Raw genomic sequence first — 19,054 nt, forward strand, 5'->3', positions numbered from 1 at the left:
CATTCCAGCACAATGCAGCAGCAGAGCTCGCTTTCTAGAAGCATTCGTGACATTCTTTCCTTCAGCATACAATTCAAAAGCTCGTTTTCATCTGGTCCATCGCGTGCTTGCTCCAGGACTTTCACAGTCAAAAGGTTGCAAACCAAACATAAGTATCTCCATTTTTTTTCTGAGTATTATCCTACTATCCTCGTCGCCAGAATTGTTGTGTCTGCCTAGCCTGCTTTACACCACTTGATAGTTCAGATTTAACTTACTTGTCATAGCACTTGTATTTGCGTGGCGAAACAAAGAATCTAAACAGCGAGACACGAGTCATTTATATACTAGCACGTTACGGGTTTCCAATACAGATTATGTAAATACAGACACTATACTTGCGTGGTTGAAGAGGTTGTGAATTACTTTTGGAATGCAAGACACACACGACAGTCCCAGTACTGCTATCAAATCGTCAAGTCAGTGAAGTCATTGCATACGAGCATATTCGTAGGCTATATGTTTTTTACAGCAAGCTTGATAAACCACTTATTTTTAGATGTGATGATAGATCGTGCTGCAGTGAGTGGAGATTGGAGAACAGTATGGCCAAAACTTTTTGCTGAAAGATTTATGCCTTCTCCACGACCTTTGGGAAAAGATTGTAGAGGGCCTTTCGTGGCGGCCCTGCAATCACCTACTGAACGTTGCGAGTGGATGTCATTGCAAACCATGCTGCTATTGGACAGTCTACCTGTTGCACGTTAGTAGCCTAAACTATAAATTGCGCAGCCCCATGATGCTAGCATTTTAAGTAGAGCAGCCTAAACCATAACTTTTTGATATACAGGTAACAAGTCCGAAGTGCTGCCTTATGACTACTTTTGCCCGTCTATTCGGAACAAACCTGGAGAGCTAGAGAGACGAGTTTGAAAAGAATGCAATGCATACTTTCCGAGTCAAGCAGCAAAAAAGCGACACATGGTGATACATGAACAGGTATGTAGGTGTACCTATGACTGTTACATAGCCTACGCCTACATGTGTTCATTAAGAACCAAACGACTTTGACACAAACCTCTCAACAGGTAGAAGACATTCATACGTGCAAGTCTCAAGAAGACAATTATGCATCAAGTTCGAACCACACAAGCGAGAGTACTGCTCCAATATATAGAAACATAAGCATTGATGACCCCATTTGAAGATGCTTAGCTTTCCTTGCGGTTTCTTTTGCGCTTTTGTGATGTTTTTTTCCATACATAACCAAACAATGAAAGGTTTGAATTGAAACATTTTGGACGGTGGGCTACTTAACGTTTTAATTCCAAAAAAAGAATATAGCTAAAATTTCATGTCTCAAACGTAAGCTTCAAGCCTGGTCTACACTACAAAATATTTTGAGCTGAGCGTGGCGCATTCTTTGTTTATTTAACACAAAGCTTCTCTCGGCAACAGCGCCGCCATCGGCATGAAAATGTCTGGTCATCGCGAGCTTTTTTTACGCTCTGGAGAGATTCGCTTGACCAAGGTTCTGGTTCAAAATTTAGTTTGAGCTCAGGTCTTGGCATTTTGTGGGACATTGGTGGAAAGGCAGTTTCAGTTTTCTGGAAAGATGGTACTCTGTTTCAGTTAATAGGTTAGTTGGTGTGTGTAGATAAAAATTAAAAGGTTAGGTTTAAAAAAGTCTTACATAGGCCTACTTAGCTGTTAGTTTGGTTAAGGTGGCACTTCACTAGGCTTTTGGTATGATTAAAGTTGGCCTTCCAGCTAGTATGGTGGTTCTACCTCTTAGACGGATTCAAACTATCTTCAGCTGTTGGTCAGGTTCAGGTAGCACTTCACCAGGCTTTTGGTCAAACTTGGGTTGGCCTACCTGCTAGCCTTGCATTGATTGCAGTGTTCAACTGTACAAGTTAAAGGATAGCTCTAGGTCTACAATACTATTCTAGATTATTTTCAGTTGACCTATTACACTGTGTCAGTACAGCGATGGATGCGTTTGATTGATAAGTATAAATCAATTGAAGGCGAATTTCCAGCCAGTTGACGTAACCAAGCAGAAAGTGAAGTTGTTAGCGCTTGAATGCACACGGTCGCAAGAACAAATTTGCCAGTGTAGACAGTTTTTAGTCAGTCGAGGCTGGACAAGGCAGGCGTTTGCGCTTTTCAGGCTTGTAGTGTAGACCAGGCTTTAGGTGCATACAAACCAAGATATTTTATCAACACGTGTTTCCATGTCATAATTTTGATGTAAACTGGCAAAACGGGCATTGTAATGGAAAAGAGTCACGTGGGGGAGGCGGGGGTCAAAAATTCGGAAAAACAGCGTTACGTACCATACGTAATATTTGAACACTCCCTAAATGCTTCTTGGTGTAGTTAAAAAAAACACTGATAATGTGAGCTGGTAAAACAACAAACTCTCGGCTTCATAGACTGCATAGTGCATAGAAAACGATGATCAACAATAGCATGAGCATTTACAAAAAATTGTGTTTTTATCAACATAGGGTTTTTGTTTTTCACAGCATAAAATTAGCTGCAATGTATGCAGCTTCAAGATCTGGTTACATGACCGTAAGATGATAATGTCTGCACAACAATCAAGATGGCTTCAGTTTAACACTATTCTAGAACATGCGCTTGCAAACTGTGTCTTAGCAAGACACTTAATGCCAAAACAATGGGAGCAGCTGACTCGATGACTAGGACACCCCTTTGCTGCTTTCGATTATCTGTTGTGTTGACCTAGGAATCAAAGACTGTGGAAATTGTTGTCTACTAAAAAATAGTAGCCACACCAAAAACAGACCGGATATTGAAGCTGGTGGTGAGCCTGGGTTCACAATAGCCTGCAGTTTAGCTTCAAGCAGCCGTACTAAACTTATAAACAACAAAATCAAGCAAAAAATGTAGAAATTTCGATGCCAGCTACTCAATTTTTCACTTTTTTGTTTCGTAGCAGATAGTTTCTTGGATATACAGACGAAATCGGTTAAGCGCATACCGCTTAAAAGAATAAGTCTGATAAAAGCATCAGGATTTGCTTCTAGTTTGCATACTTCATTCATTTAATGGTATAATTATACCCGTTAGCGAAAAGAGAATGTCTCTTTTTTGCTTCGCATTATTGTCTGCAATGTTCAAGGGCGAAATGAAGCAAAGGTGAGACAGACGCATGCGCTCAAAACAAAAACAAGTGTCTGTAATCCCAGCCATAATCTTATGTGCTAGATATCGCACTACAAAAAAACAATTTTCGCACAGCTGTGCTTCATCAAAACAGAAGAGCACACAAAAGGAATAATCACACTAAAGAAGTTTAAATGCTTTTGATGTCATATGTCGGCGACTGGCCTTCCAAGGAATGGACATGGACAAATTATTTCGGCTTAAGAGGGAAGCGTTGGAAAGCATGTTCAAAAGTTTTTACCAGACACCTTTGGGGAATTTTTTTTAAATTGCTGGAAAAAAGTAGCCTACTGTTGTGAAATGCAGTGCATAATTTCATTTGTGCAGTTTCGTTCAGTTGAAGAACATTGCAAACTAATTATTTTACCAGACAGCGCAAAAGACTTGAAATAAAAAATTGCGATTTCAAAACAATGTGTGTGAGCCGTGTTTTTCTGCCATACCACTATTTTCGTAGGCCACGTTCCATACTCAAAACTACACAACTGGTACGAGTAGAGTTGTAAATGCAAAAAAACGAACCGTTTTTTTTTTAAAAAAACGTGTTTTTTTTCAAAAAACACTTGGGCCAAAAAAAAACACGCGTTTTTTGGGTTTTTTTTCATATTTTTCTGGAAAAGTTGCAAATTTTTTGCAATTTGCAGCTTAGTTTCATTATAGTGCTCTTGAAAAACATTAAACTAGTAAAATTGGTTTTATTGGTGTGCTGAAATTCCTAAGTGTGTGTGCTTGGCAGCAGCATATGTTTTTTGCATAGCCCTATAGCCTACGTTGTTTCACTTTCTTTTTCATTCTCAGGCATGTTTGTGGCAGTAGACCTGACAACATTTAATTAGCCTAATGCAATTTGATACATGACATAATGTAGATGAGTTAATTTCTTTTTCCTTTTATGGAAGTGCCCTTTATGGAAGGTAGCCTACGATGCTAGTATACCGGTAGGCCTACTGGTTATTTTTGTACACTCAATGGATTGACAAAACTTTGGCAAAAACAAGATGGCAGTATTCAGAACACACATTACCTTGTTTGTGGTAATTTACTAATGCAAGCTATTGCCAATAGCTTGTTTAAACATGTTTTTTAACTGATACCTTAACAACGATGTATAGATTGTAGGCTATATGCTTTATAAATGTTGAAACAGAAGTATTCTTTTCGTGTGTTGTAAGGTCTTAGACACTTTGTCATTGATGCTTCCTGCATATCATTTGTGACATAATGCAAGAGATCTTATCACTTATATTTTTAGCTGTCAAAAGTAAGCGAATTTGTCAGAAAAGGTTTAGGTTAACGTTCCTTTCAAATGCCCACCACCCATGTTAACTATTGCTAGTAACTACTAACCATGAATGAAGAAAATTTCCCTTTAAAGTGGAGTTTTTCAGCACTGCTCAGTGTTCACATAGTGAATAAATGCTTCATAATACTTTTCCTGACAAGAACAAAGTGTTACCCATTTTAGGCTACCGCAATGCAGGATAAAGATACAAAACAAACATCAAAGATGAAAACTTATTTTATTTGGGAACTACGCTGGAGTAAAAAAGAATGAGAATTGACCTCTTGTCGTTACGCACCAATAAAACCATGATGCGTAACTTTAATTTTTTTTTTTTTATTGGGTAGAGGAAAGATTGATAAAAAGTTTGGCAAAAACAGAAAAGTGCTAAAGTCTCAAAGTCCTGAAAACTACAGTAGTTCAATTTGGATGGATAAGTGCAACCATACTTCTTTTAAAAATGTCTATGACAGCACAATGGTGTGATTAAGGGAAAACAAACATGACTATGACATCACAAAGGAGTATTGAACCTCTGCAGGGAAAATAAAAAGCATCAAAATGTTACCATCTTTCACTACATTTAAATGTGATTTGGGCTAAAAGTTGGGGCTTTAGCACTACACTGCTTTTGCCAAACTTTTTATCAATCTTTTCTCTACCCGATTAAAAAAAAAATTTTTTTTTAAAGTTACGCATCATGGTTTTATTGGTGCGTAACGACAAGAGGTTAATTTCTTTTCATCTGAAAAAGTAGTCGCCAAAACTTGTTTTAATGTTCATAAACAGATAGCCCACCCCAGAAAACATGGGGTAGAGGTAAAAATTATCCAAATATGTTGAGCGGTTCTTGAGATATTGCCATTTTTCTATTGCTCCTTATCTATGAAGCCACCTAGTGGCTAAGGTTATTTCACTTATAACTCGAGAACCGCTTGTGTGATTTTCATCAAGTTTGCACCAAATGCACATCAACTGGAACAACCTCTTGGCGTTGTACTGGAAAAGGTGTGGAGTGCTGGTCAGAAGTACCTTTGTTAAGTAGAAAAACAGGACACTGACCACCTGGTCCTAACATGCCCATTAACCAAAATCCCAGGTGGTTTCGAAACTGTACACGAGTGTGGTACTGCATTTAACAACTGGCTGGACCAAATTACAGACAATACTTAAGATGTGCCAACCATAGGACACTGTTACTACTATTTGAGACAGTGAGAAATCTTTATGGCTCGTGTGTTGAGACTTGGGATCTACAAAATTGCAATGAAAAAATAGGCCTATACCAGACATATAGTCTGATTTAAAGTAAGTTATACGAGTTATGAGACTGTTTCTTTGTTGAAAGAGACGCTATTGCAATGAGTTTACCCTAATTGCTGCATATTGTGACATTCAATGTCAAAATAGGTAAAAAAACAAAAAAAACGAATAAAAAACAAAAAAAAACGTTTTTTTACATCTCTAGGTACGAGCTAAAAATAGCACGCTTGAATCAAAAACTTCAACGGTCAAAGTTCGCGTTGTGACGTCACAGAGATGGTGAGATGAAAACAAGTCGGATTGCCGCAGTTTGCAGAAAAATGCTTTGATCATACCTGCTGAGCCAAGTCAGCAAAGCTTTTTACATTGTTTCAACGTCTGCAGATGATAAATCAATGTAAAAAGGACCAGTTTTGCTGGGTGGAACATACAGCATAGTGTTATGTAACACAGAACTAGTAAACTCTTTAAAGTTTAACCAGAATTGTAAACAGTTGTAGGAAGCATCAGTTGTAATGTGCGATGCAGCCTAGTCAGCACGGACATCTTCCCAACAATTACGCCCATTTACAATAAACCTTTTTTTTTAGTAAATTGGTTAAACAAATTAATCGTATCAAAACGTCTGGCAAATAGGTGATTCGATTAACCGATTTCGTCTAACACAAATACGTGTTTACAAAAGTTGATTTACATAAAAACTATGGAAAATAGAGATTAGAGAATGACGCATTAAAAAAAGTCAGGATAAGCCATAAAACAATGCAAAAATTTCAAATATCAAGCTCAATGGGGAGGGCTTTTTCAACCCTCAAAACCATCTCCTTGTGTACGCCACTGACTGTGACACTGATTGCAACTATATAATATACATTATACATACAATCATACATACTTGGATGACCAAAGCCTCCTTGCATACCACCAAAACCAGAAGTTCCTGATATCATGAACTGTGCCATTGTTGTCCACAATTTATTTTACCGTACTTAAAAAACTCTCTAAGCCAATTTTAAATTTCAAGTTACCATGTTACTGCATGACTTTCTGTAATTCAAAAACAAATTAAGTTACGAGCATAATACCGGTATGTAGTTATTTATGCTACAAAAATAACATGCTACAGTCTACCTCTGTTGTTATGGTACTTACAAATCCTAAAAGTTGCAAACTAACTTAAATTCTCTTTATGTTTAGTTATCACCTCTGCTTCAAGCAGATTGAAGCGTGAAAAATCAGAAAAAAATTATAGTCAAGTAAGGTAAAAAAAAAACACTTACCATTTTACATCTAAAATGAGTAGATATTCACTCAACTTTTTGATTTTTTTTAAGTGGTCTCTGGTGAATACTTTAAGGGGTACCGGTAGAGGAAAAAGATTGGATTTGACAAAGAAGAGATATGTTAAATAGAGTAACTATGGCCAGCAAAGGGTGCAAAAAAAGGCTTGGAGAAATTTATTAAAGTTTTTTGCTCAGTTTTAGTGATAGGTAGTATGAATGTTTAAATGTTATATTGTGAGAACTATGTTGTGAGGCTACTTGATGCAACAAAGACTGGGGCCTTCAAATGTTTGTGTAGATTATTATTGAGGTGTTTTTTGCCCCAATAAATTTTGTTGATTTGGGGTAAAAAAAAACAGTGCATTTTATGGAATGTTTTGCCTTCATATTGGCATTACATCAACTGCTAAGCAGTATATAACAAAAAAATACAAAAACAAACTTCTAAATGCATCAGTGCCAATGTATGCATGTGTTATGCATAATCAATTGACGTTTGTTGGAATTGGGGGTCCGAGGTTAAGGTTAGTGTTGCGGGTTAGTCGATCAATAGCGCAGATTGAGAGCACAGAAAGATCTATCGATCGATAGTGCGTAACACATACAATCATACATACACAAACTGTTGTTTGATTTCCTGTCTGTTGTTTTTTTAGTTGTATGTTTATTCACAAACTGCTGGTTGATTTTTTAGGATTCATGATCTGCGAAATTTAATCGCCCACATGCATGTTTAAAGTAGAGCTATCAGTTAAAATTCAGGATGGTGTGCATAAATATACTAGGTACACAATTTTTTGTCTACTTGCTGTTTTTATTACAGAAATGAGACTTTGTGATTTCACGATGTGTATTTTAATAAAAAGTGCATACAAAAATTGTGGGCAAAATCGTTTACATCATCATCATGACCCATCCCGTCGGTTTCGACTATGGGTTCAGCATCTCTCATAGTCCTTGATATATGAGTTACACAAAGCTTCTTTCCTCTGGTGGAGAATCATTTACACTACATATGAAATCAATATTATGATAATAAAGAAGAAGCTGCTATACTAAAAGGTGTTTTTTACATGAAAATTTTTTTACCCCAAAGGTGGGGTAAAAAAAATTCAGGTATTTTGTGCATAATTTTCAAACCACTTAATGGATATGAAAAATTTCATTGTGGGATGATAGACATACATGGTCTGTATATTGTGACCAACTTTAGTGGTCATACTTGATAAGCTAAAAAATTTAGGACAACCTTTCTAAAAAACAATTTTTTTACCCCACTTGACTATATAGATAATGATGTTTTTGTGCCTTAAGGTTTTGTCTCCTTAATGTATAATTAACTAAGTTTTGTTGAATTTTGTAATGTGACATGATCCAGACAATGTACGATACTTTATTAAAACCAACAATTTGAGAAACTAATTTCTATGTCGACAATGTAAACAGTAGAGATGAATAGGCATGAAAACCAAAGTTTGCTATGAAAATAAATAATTTTTAGAGGCCACTCTTTGTCATGTTTGCCTAACCAGTTTGAGAACCTGGCACCACACAGAGACAAAGGGTCTGCTACTATTCAGCGACAGCCTTTTTCGGCGAGTTCCCTATTCCGCAATTTTTTGAAAATCCAACAATGCCTTCTGTAAATCCAACGATTGAATATTATTCAATGATGATGGCTATCCCTCGTCTTCGAGGATGATGGCCTTCGCAATAATATTATTCAATATTCAGACATTGAATCAATGTAAATACGAACTGTTAGGCTAATTTGAATCCTACGTCACCGTCTGTATGCAAACTTAGAATATATATATTAGTTATTTTTGTCATCAAATTACCTAACTATATATTTAGAAGTAGTGCTGCCAGACTATTTTATTTTTTGTACTAAACTGCGTATCATCAAAAAAACTACTTTACTTCTATAGCTTTAATGTTTTATATGAATTGTTGCAACTATAATCTTTCTCCTTAATTTGCTTTTGATTACAATCTTTTTGGATTTTATCACTACCTTTTTGGTGAAAATACAGTATAATTGCATTTAAATTGCCATGAAATTACTTCACTTGTAACTTTTGTAAAACTTTCGGAAGTGAAATTGATTGAACAAAGTTTATTTGAACAGAAGTAGTACCGTATGTCTGTATTTTATTATATTTAATTATATCTCTATTAGTCTTTTATGACATCACAACCAAGTTTTTGAATGCGAGACTCTTAAATAACTCTGTTACTACAATGTAAAAATGAACTGTTAGGCTAACTGGGTTCACCCGATAATTTCTTTTCGATCCAAGCTGTAGGCCACACATTTAGTTAGCCTTTTTGTTCAGTTACTACAATGTAAACATGAATTGTTAGGCTAACTGTTCTTGGAACAAATCGAAGGGCTTCTGTGAATGTTTCTCAGTTTCAACGCTACCTAGTCAGCAAAAGTTCCCTTTTCTACACGATTTCAATGTTTAGCGACATTAAAACGATGTAAAAACGGCAATTTTTGCTGGTCGGGATAACTAGGCTATGGTACCCGGCACACATTTGTTGATCCAAACTAATCATTGCTGGTCGGGATAACTAGGCTACGGTACCCAATAATTTCCTTTCAATCCAAGCTGTAGGCCACACATTTGTTGATCCAAAATAATCATTTTAACTATTCAAAAATTCAGGACAAAATGATGTAAACATGATGGATTTAATAGTTTATTTTTCTTTGTTGGAATGCAAAAGAAACGGATGCAACCTAATTTGTACCATGAACGATTCGTACCGTCAGTTCGTACCTTGAAAAAATCGAGAGAAAAAATTAAAATAAGCCGAAGTCGCTGATCGCAGTTTCCGCAAACATTTTAAAATTTTCTGCAAACAAAAACTCTTAGATCATTACCAGAAATTTTAAAATGTTTGTGAAAACTCCAATCAACCTTAACCTCTAACTCTTTTAAAATGTTTGCGGAAACTGCGATCAGCGACTTCGGCAAACTGTTAGGATCATTACCAGAAATTAAAAAAATGTTTGCGGAAACTGCGGAAAAACGGAAACTGCGATCAGCGATGTTCTATTTTTTTCGCTTGATCTTTTCAGTTTGTTTATTTGCGGAAACACCCTAACCCTTTTAACATGTTTGCGGAAACTCCGATCAACCCTAATCCTTTTAAAATGTTTGCGGAAACTGCGATCAGCGACTATGGCAAACTCTAGGATCATTATCAGAAATTTAAAAGTGTTTGCGGAAACTGTGATCAGCGATGTTTTATTATTTTTTCTCGGTCTTTTCAGTAGGTTTGTTTGCGGATATCACTAGCCGATACTCCGATACCCTAACCCTTTTAAAATGTTTGCAGAAACTGCAATCAGCGACTTCAAATTTTTTTAATTTTTTCTCTCGATCTTTTCAAGGTACGAACTGACGATACGAATTGTTCATGGTACGAATTAGGTTGCACCCAAAGAAAACAATATTGTAAAATTCTCCATTTTTCAAAAAATTGCCGAATAAGGATTTGCTGAAAAACGCTGTCGCCAAATAGGGCACTCGGCGAAACGGGCCAATCCGGAGAAAAACAATCTATCCACTCATAACATGCAGTATTGCAGTACAATGGAATGTTCTCAGGCAAGTACGGTATTTAACTTGTTGAAATTTTCTGCCCTCTTTATACAATGAGTGACCTAAATTGTATTCTAATTGTGACTTTCTGTCTTGGGTCCACAACCGTTTTGTGACCATCTAGGTAATTGTGTCCACTTTACAAATTTGTAAACATTTTGCAATTGAACGGAAAAAATTTAACATTACATTTGGCAATAATGTTATCACAACTTGTAAAGTTTTATCTTTTACACTAAACATAGGCGCCTAAGCCGTGGGGGCCTGGCTGCGCACACGCAGCATAATCAACGCAGTAACAGACTGGCACAAACTGGATGGCGCACACATGACCGTTGCCATAGAAACTCGATCAAAGGCGGGAATATGCGCATGTTTTGTTTCATCTGCAACACGAAAACGGGCGTTTTACAGCGAATTGAAAGCAGCCTAAGCACTAAGCAGGTCAGTCATAAGTTGCAATATTGTAGTGAAAAGGGAGCAATGTCAAGTCGAAAACTTAATCAAACGTCTTTCCGTAATTATTTTTCAAGGGCTGTTTACAGATGACGGATGTCAGCAACTTCTAAATTTATTCAAGGTGACTGCTGTTGAATTGATGTAAACATGACTGATTTTACTTTCAACAGGTATATTTTCAAGCGTATGATCAAGTTAGTATTTGCATTCCATTTTCAAAACATTGTCATTCCATTTACAGTATACCTTTTAGTAAACCTTTTCGTCTCTTGTTTCATGCTAATAAATCTAGTTTGTTGCTAAACTTTATGTTGTGCTTAGCTTAAAGAGTCGCAGTCCATCAACCGCTAGCCAACGCAGACGCATGGCATGTGTTTGCTTAACCGAAGTGGTCGAGTTTTATTTATAATAATTAACGGTAGGTCGAACATAGCGATAACTCCGAGTGTGGCAATAAAAGCAATCCTAGTGTGACGACATAATTACGTCATCCATCTGCGTGACATTTTGCTGAATTTACATTGCTGCTGATGAAACACGCTTTCGCCCCCACGGCCAAAAAAATAGTTAGGCGCCTATGACGCTAAATATGTGACTTGCTTTTTGGTTTTCATTCGGTATATATGCTTTTTATAAAAAAAAAACATTAAAAATGGCCTCCTGACTTTCAAGCAGCATGAAAATAAATATGTCAACAAGAAGTGCTTTTAAGAAGGTCTGCGTGTTGTTGCTATCATTGTATTATTTACTGCATACTTTTTACGGATTGTTATTAGAAGGATTGTGCGGAATTATTCTGTCAGAATGACAGTGGTGTTTGGTTGCATTTTGGAATTAAAACAGCAATTACAAAATCATCATCATCATTAAGTTCCTTCCTCCCGTCAGGGTTGGAGGCAATGCGGCGCCAAGTTTCTCTGTTGTGAGATTTTTCTACTGCATCACAAAATACGCTATTGTAATTTTAATACACACAATAATACCACCAAACTATTACGGTAAAAGCTTAAGAGTATGAAAATATTTTTCTAATGAAAAAAGAGTAGCCTAACTGTTTAAGTTAACAAATACGATTTCCGGGGTCATAGAAAAAAATGGTTGCAAGTACGCACAATCGCACATGGTTTGGATATGCATGTAAACAATTCAAGCATCTAGCAATAACTAGAAGGCTATGGTTGCCATACTGCGTTTTGCATGATGGATTACACAACAGCTTGGATAGCTCAGCTGGTTAATGCGCAAACTTAACAAATAAAAAATCTGCAGCACTGGTTCAATTCACAGGGTGTATACTTGAGCAACGCATTTCAAGAACGGCTCTCCATTCAGCGACATCTGATGCAATACATTAGACAACAACTGAAAGCTTCACTCTGTCAAACTCAGTGACCAAGCCTGCGTCAGTGGTTAAAAACCTTTATAAGTATAAGAAACTGCCAGTGCCAGGCTTATCAAGCTCTCGAAGAAGCTTTCTCAGTCCGAGGATAAATATGCAATCAATCAATTGACATGAAGAACTAAAAGTTCTAAAAGACTTACAACACATAATGTAAACACTAAACAGTCATTATATTTGTTTTACCACTTGATCTGCATAAATTCCTTTCTAGAATTCCTCATGAGTGAAAAACATGCAAGTAAATTACAAAAAAAACAATTAATATCACAAGCAGAATTATTGTTGAAGGCGAGATGCCACAGAGGCACTGAAAATTTGTAGAGTTTTCAATCTTTTCATCTCCCAAATATTATATTAAATGATTAAATAAAGATCACGGTGTAATTTTATTTTTCAGCAATATAAATTTATTTTTCGTCATTTGGATCTTCGGGACAAAAAATAGTGTTTCTTGTGTGCATATAAGCATATAATAATTTTTAGACTACATGACTATTTGAAAGTTTATCCTCACAACGAAAAAGTCTTGTTTTGAAGCTTATAATAATCAAGGCAGGCTTGATTCAGAGGAAGAAATCGGCTTTGAAGCAGGCCCGGTGCCAGAGATTGACAAAGTAAAGTTTTTCATTTGTTGTTGAAGTGTGGTTATCTGTATATTATTCCATTCATTGGGTGCCGCTGAATGGACAGCATTCCCTAAAATGAGCGTTGCACACAAATCTGACGAACCAGTTGCAGCTTTGATCTTGTAGTTTCTTCTTCATGCACAACGTTTAGCGATCAACTTGATTGATTGAATCTTTATTTTCGGACTGAGAAAGCTTCTTGAAGAGCTTAATTCTGGCAGTTTTGCATACTTGTAGAGGCTTCGAAACACTGACCCAGGCCCGGTCACTGAGATTGAAAGAGTGAAGTTTCTGATTGCTGAAGTGTTGTTGCCGAGGAATGATTCCATCCATTAGATGCTACTGAATGGAGAGCAGTCCTTAACGTGTTTGTTATCACAAAAATAAGATTTCACAGCAATAACACCAAACAACACAGAAACTCAATAGACAGCAGCCTCAATCAAGTCAAACAAAAAAAACGCATGAAACAACGACTCACTTACTTCAACACCATTCATCATAGCACATGACTATAGGGAACTATGTTTAGAAAGCTAGTGCGATTCACTATTATCACAGCGAACTCGCAGCATCAGGCTAAAACAGGTCGTTGATATTTAGGACAAATCTTTCTTCTAAATGTTTGAAAATGGCCACATATTGAATAGCTAAAAAAGCTTGCAGCAGAGATTTTTCATAAAACATTTCATGTTTTTGCTTTTACTGTCTCATGCGTTTATTCGAGTTTATCTACCTTTGAAATACTTCGCCCACTTAATTGTTCATCAAACAGAAAACTATAGGATATTGAATCATGCTCAATTAAATACAAACAGAAGTTGGCCGCTCCCATACCAGTGTGCACTCGTAAAGTTTGGATCTCTCGTTCAGCGAGCCTGCTAATTCCGCATCATAGTTCAATGTCCCATCTACAATGCACTGTATGGTAGCCTAAAGGCCTAGCTGCAATAAAAGAGGATAGGGCTTGGTTTTCCATGTCCATCACCAAGGCCTGGATATCAAACTATCTGTCTTGTGAGAAGGAAGAAAATAATAGACAAAGATCGAGTAGTAGGCCTAGCCTACTTGTGGAGGTTTTGAGACACTAACACAGATCCGGTTATCGAAATTGAAGTATTCGCTTAATGATTAGAAATTATTCCATCCACCACGTGCCATTGGGTATAGCCACTTAAACATAACAATTTCCTGGAAGACCTGATGACACCGCCTACCAATCAGAACTTGTTTATAACTGACTACCATCCAATTGTGATCGCACCAAGTGACTACCGAGTAGCCTAAGACTCTTCTAGCATTCAGCCAGAGAGTTGATCCTACTTTGTTTGGTAATTACGGTACAGAAAAAAAAGAGTGATGGTTTAGGTGGAAATCTAACACACGTTATTGAAATAACTACCGTACCACTGCCTTAACCCTTTATGCCAAGCTGTGGATGACGAAACGTTGATTTAATTTACTTTGTGTCAAAACTGTTTTCTTTGTTTTCCCTGCAACTTTTGATTGAGTTGAAACGTTGTTTTAGTTAATTTATTTATTTGTTTTACAAAACTTTTCATTTTTAAGTTATAAATTAACTACTGCAGTGTTGACTAAGTTTTGTACGGTAAGTCAGAAGTGTGGTCGCATGCTCAAAAAGTGATAGCCTACCAATCAACCACACAACTTCAAGTGCTACCGGTACCAATGATAAGGACGAGGACTGTTTGGTCCCAGTGCTGACCATGTTGACACTAGTCAACCTCCTCTGCTGATTCTCTTAGGCTAATTTCTTTTATTAGTTTGTTCATTTTTTTTATTAATTTTATTTATTCCTGTCATTTCTTTCAATGCGTATAGCCTAGCCTAATAATGATGAGCAGGCTCCTATGTAGCCTGGTTCCGGCCTAGTAGTCTAGTTTTAATCCAGTAATGTCCCCGTTACCGAGGGTGGCCGCATTCACCCTAAATTGGCGCAATCGCCTTCACACCCTGCCTCCACATCAATCTGTCTAACGCGTCCTCTCTTGTCAAACCTGTCATATTCTGTCTGTTTACTGGTGTTACTGGTATATTATATAGGCCTACAGAAACAACATACACTTTCACCCACTATGATTGATTACTGACGGAAAAACCTAGAACATCACACAACTCAGGCGAAAGAGAAATTGAAAAAAGAAAACTAATCGGGAAAAAATGATGGTTTGCAAAAATGAGAGAACTTGTATACCTGGGACTGGTATATAAGTCCCCCCCACCCCCCTTGGTAACTCATGACAAAGACAGGACTCAATGGACATGGCTCTTTCGCCTTAGTTGTGTGATGTTCTAGGCGTTACCATTACTGACAACAGAATGAACATCCGGGTTACTTGCCGATGGTCGTCAAAAGACAATCTGGTAACCGGTCATAAGCATAACATAATAATCACATTTCAATACACTACAAAACCGACCTAGCTACTTTCCTCCTCAACTTGTCTTGGGTCTTCCTTGTTTTCTACGACCCTCCACTCGCAACTCCAGCACTCTTCACAAAATATCATCTTCATGCCTTGTCAAAGCATGCCCATTGCCCATACCACCTCACTCCATTCACCTTTGCCAATTTATCAACATTCTCCTTCAACCCAAGCAAGTTCTTCGGTAGGCTATTCCTTTTGTCTATCAGCTTTAGCCTACACCAGTGGTTCCCAACACGTTTTTAAGGCGACCCATTCCTTTAAAAAAATCAATTCGGTAGAATCTTGCGAACCCTTTACACGCCAACGTTCCCAAAATGGGAACATGGGGTTGAAGTCGCGCACAGCATTACACAGATGTCATTTAAATTTTTTCTGTTTTGGATATTGTTGTTGAATGATTATTGTTTCAGATGCATTTGTTGAAAAATTAGTATTTGCAAAATTGTTCCTTTATGAAAGCGATGGATTTAGTCAAAAATCATATTTTTCATCTTTCGAAAAAAAGTGCTTCTCGAAAACATAAATCAAACTTTTTTTCTAAATATTTGCGTTTTTTGTGTGAGATTATTACTAATAACATGTTTCCCCTACCCTTTGTTTCGTTATATTTAACATTTTTCTTCTCATAATTAAATTTATACGTTGTTTCCAAAATGGGAACGTTGGCAACATGTGGTACACAAATAACGGAGTTTACCTCAAAAAAGTTCTCACTAATTTTACCAAGAAAACATTTTCACAACTTGATGCTGTCACAGCTTGATATTTTCACAGCTTGATCTTGAGCAGAAAACACTTCTATGACTTCTATCGAAGGAACGGAAAGAGCTTGGAGATGGCGAAAAAAAGACAAAGCATCATTTCTTCGTCGTATGAGCTGTTCTTCCGGACTATATGTTTGGGCATGATGTCATCAGCCACTCGACAGTCTCGTCATCCAGGGCCTTCAGTCCAAGCGTTCCATGTGGTGGTTGATGGATTGGGCAGTCATGGACGACATGATCTACTGTTTGGTCTGTGGCGCCACACTCGCATCCCGGTGAGGGAGCCAGACCCCATCTGCACATGTCTGAACGAAAGCGACCGACGCCGGTTCGTAGGCGGTTAAGCCGGACCCACGCAAGTCTTGCGAGGGACATTCCCGGAGGGTGGGGATCGACGTCGGGTAGGAAATCACGGAGTCGGGAGGTGTTGTTTTGCCACTCCATGTTCCATGTGTAGTTCGTCCAGTGTGCCGCACTTATTCCAAGATCTTCAACGTTGTTCAGAAGCTGTCGTGCGGCGGGCACAAATGGGCGTCTTGATTTCAGTCGCTGCTGTCCTCCAGGTAGGCGCTGGAGTGTACTGTGGAGGAGGTGGTCGGGGTCCAGTGCGCGACGAGCAAGGGAAATCATGGCTCCTTTACGGCGAAGCTCAGCAGGTTGGATGCCTGCAAGGATGGGAAGGCAGTCCGTTGGAGTGGGACGCAGGCATCCAGTCACAGTGCGTAGTGCGTCATTGATGGCGGTGTCAATGTGGCGGGTGTGAGAGCTGCGGCACCACACTGGTGCGCAGTACTCAGCGGTAGAATGGACGAGGGCCAAGGTAGCTGTGCGAAGGGTTTTCGCATCAGCTCCCCAGCCGGAACCCGCCAGCCGCCTCAAAAGTGCAACGCGCGCAGATAGTTTTTTGCGCAGTGACTCCAGGTGTCGTCGGTACGTGAGTGACCTGTCCAGGGTTACGCCGAGGTAGGTAGGTTCGGCGCAGTAGGGGAGGTGTTCGTCATCGGTGGTAACGTTGATCTCACGCTCAAAGCATCACTGAGTGACCCAAAAGAATTGCAGCCATTCAATAAGGTTCAAGCTCATGGAGGGAAAAGCATGTTTGAGATAATTTCTCTGTTCTTTACTGATGGCATGTTCTCTTTACTCGTAGAGCAAACAAGCTTATAATAAAAGGAGAGACAAGAATAGGATAAACTTCAAAGTTGATATGAGAAAACTTATTGGCTTACTATCAGTGTTGTACGCGTCAATGAAGTAAATTGACTGCGTCAGCGTTAGCGCGAATTGCCTAAAAACTTCACGGCGTAAAGTACTGCGTAACCTCTCAAAGAAATTGACGGCGTCAGCGCTAATTTCAAGCGCTATTTTCTAAGACCATGAGCAGAGACCGTTTCCGCAATATAAAAACGTACTTGCACCTGGCTGACAGTCATAATCTAGCTCAGTCTAAATGGCCAAGGTACTGCCGTTGTTAGATCTGATAAGGTCAAATTGTCCACAATTTGGTAGCCCACATTTCACCAGTTACTAAGCATTGACGAATCGATGGTTCCTTATCGAGGACTACACAGTGCAAAACAATACAGAAAAGGAAAGCCAGTAAAGCTTGGTTACAAGTTATGGATGTTGTGTAGCTCCAATGGTTATCCCTACAACTTCGAAATCTACTGCGGTAAAGATGAAAGAAGAGCTAAACCTCTGGGAGCACACGTAGTTGAGACAATGCTGTCATGTGTTGCCGGCAAAGACCAACATATTATTCTCTTTGACAATTTTTTCACAAGCCATCAACTACTTACTGATCTTGCTGGAGACAACATCAGAGCATGTGGTACAATTAGAGAGAACAGGACCGGTTCCTGTCCTCTCTCCAGTAAGAAAACCTTCCAGAAAAAGCCTAGAGGAGAATGTGATTACTGATCAGACGGCATTGTAATCTGTGCCAGATGGAACGATAATTGTGCTGTCACTATTGCAAGCAATTACTGCAGTGTAGCATCAACTCAAACAGTTCAACGAAGAGTGAAACATGAGGAAAAATCAGTAACACAACCATTTCTGATTGTTATATACAATCAGGGAATGGGGGGTGTTGATGTATGTGACAGGTTGCTATCTTCTTACCGGCCACGACTTCGATCGAAAAAACGGTGATGCTGGAATCTTTTTGCCCATATTATTGACCTTTCAATTGTAGTTGCCTTCTGTTTTCATAATCTCGTAAATCAATGTTCTGAAAACCACCTTCAGTTCAGGCGCGAGATTGCTCGGTCATTGGTGAAAGTGGAGAAACCTAGGCGTCGACTTAGGGAACCTACTACACATCCGTCTGCAACCGCGCGATTCCACTTGTTAAATCATTTTCTTGTATCATCGTCACAAGGAAGACGTGTAGTGACTAGTGAGAATGAAAAATACAAGGTTGCAATGCACAAAGTGCGAAAAACCGACGCATACCTTATGCAGTGACGCATACCACCACAAATAGTTAGTGACAGGGTAGTTGTAGAAAGTACAGTTACATGGTAGAAAGTACAGTGGTAGAAAGTACATTTGTTGTTTGTGGATCTCTTAAACGTGTGTACTTTTGTTTATTGTCTTTTTCAATGCTATTGTATCGAATAAAGTAGGGTACCCAAGTTCATGTCGTATTCAAATACAAAACACGACACGATATTTTTGTTACCTTTACATGCCAACGTTCCCATTTTGGGAACATAATAAAAAACAAAGA

The 19,054-nt window shown here is 38.2% G+C and overlaps 1 protein-coding gene across 2 annotated transcripts in view; it reads left to right on the forward strand.

The window, feature by feature from the left end:
* Positions 1-19,054, forward strand: part of LOC145767356 (uncharacterized) — a 114,243-nt gene that overhangs the window by 56,449 nt on the left and 38,740 nt on the right. The gene's annotated exons all lie outside the window — the stretch shown is intronic.

The sequence above is a fragment of the Aplidium turbinatum genome, chromosome 3 (genome assembly GCF_918807975.1).
Source record: "Aplidium turbinatum chromosome 3, kaAplTurb1.1, whole genome shotgun sequence".
Classification (NCBI taxonomy): domain Eukaryota; kingdom Metazoa; phylum Chordata; class Ascidiacea; order Aplousobranchia; family Polyclinidae; genus Aplidium; species Aplidium turbinatum.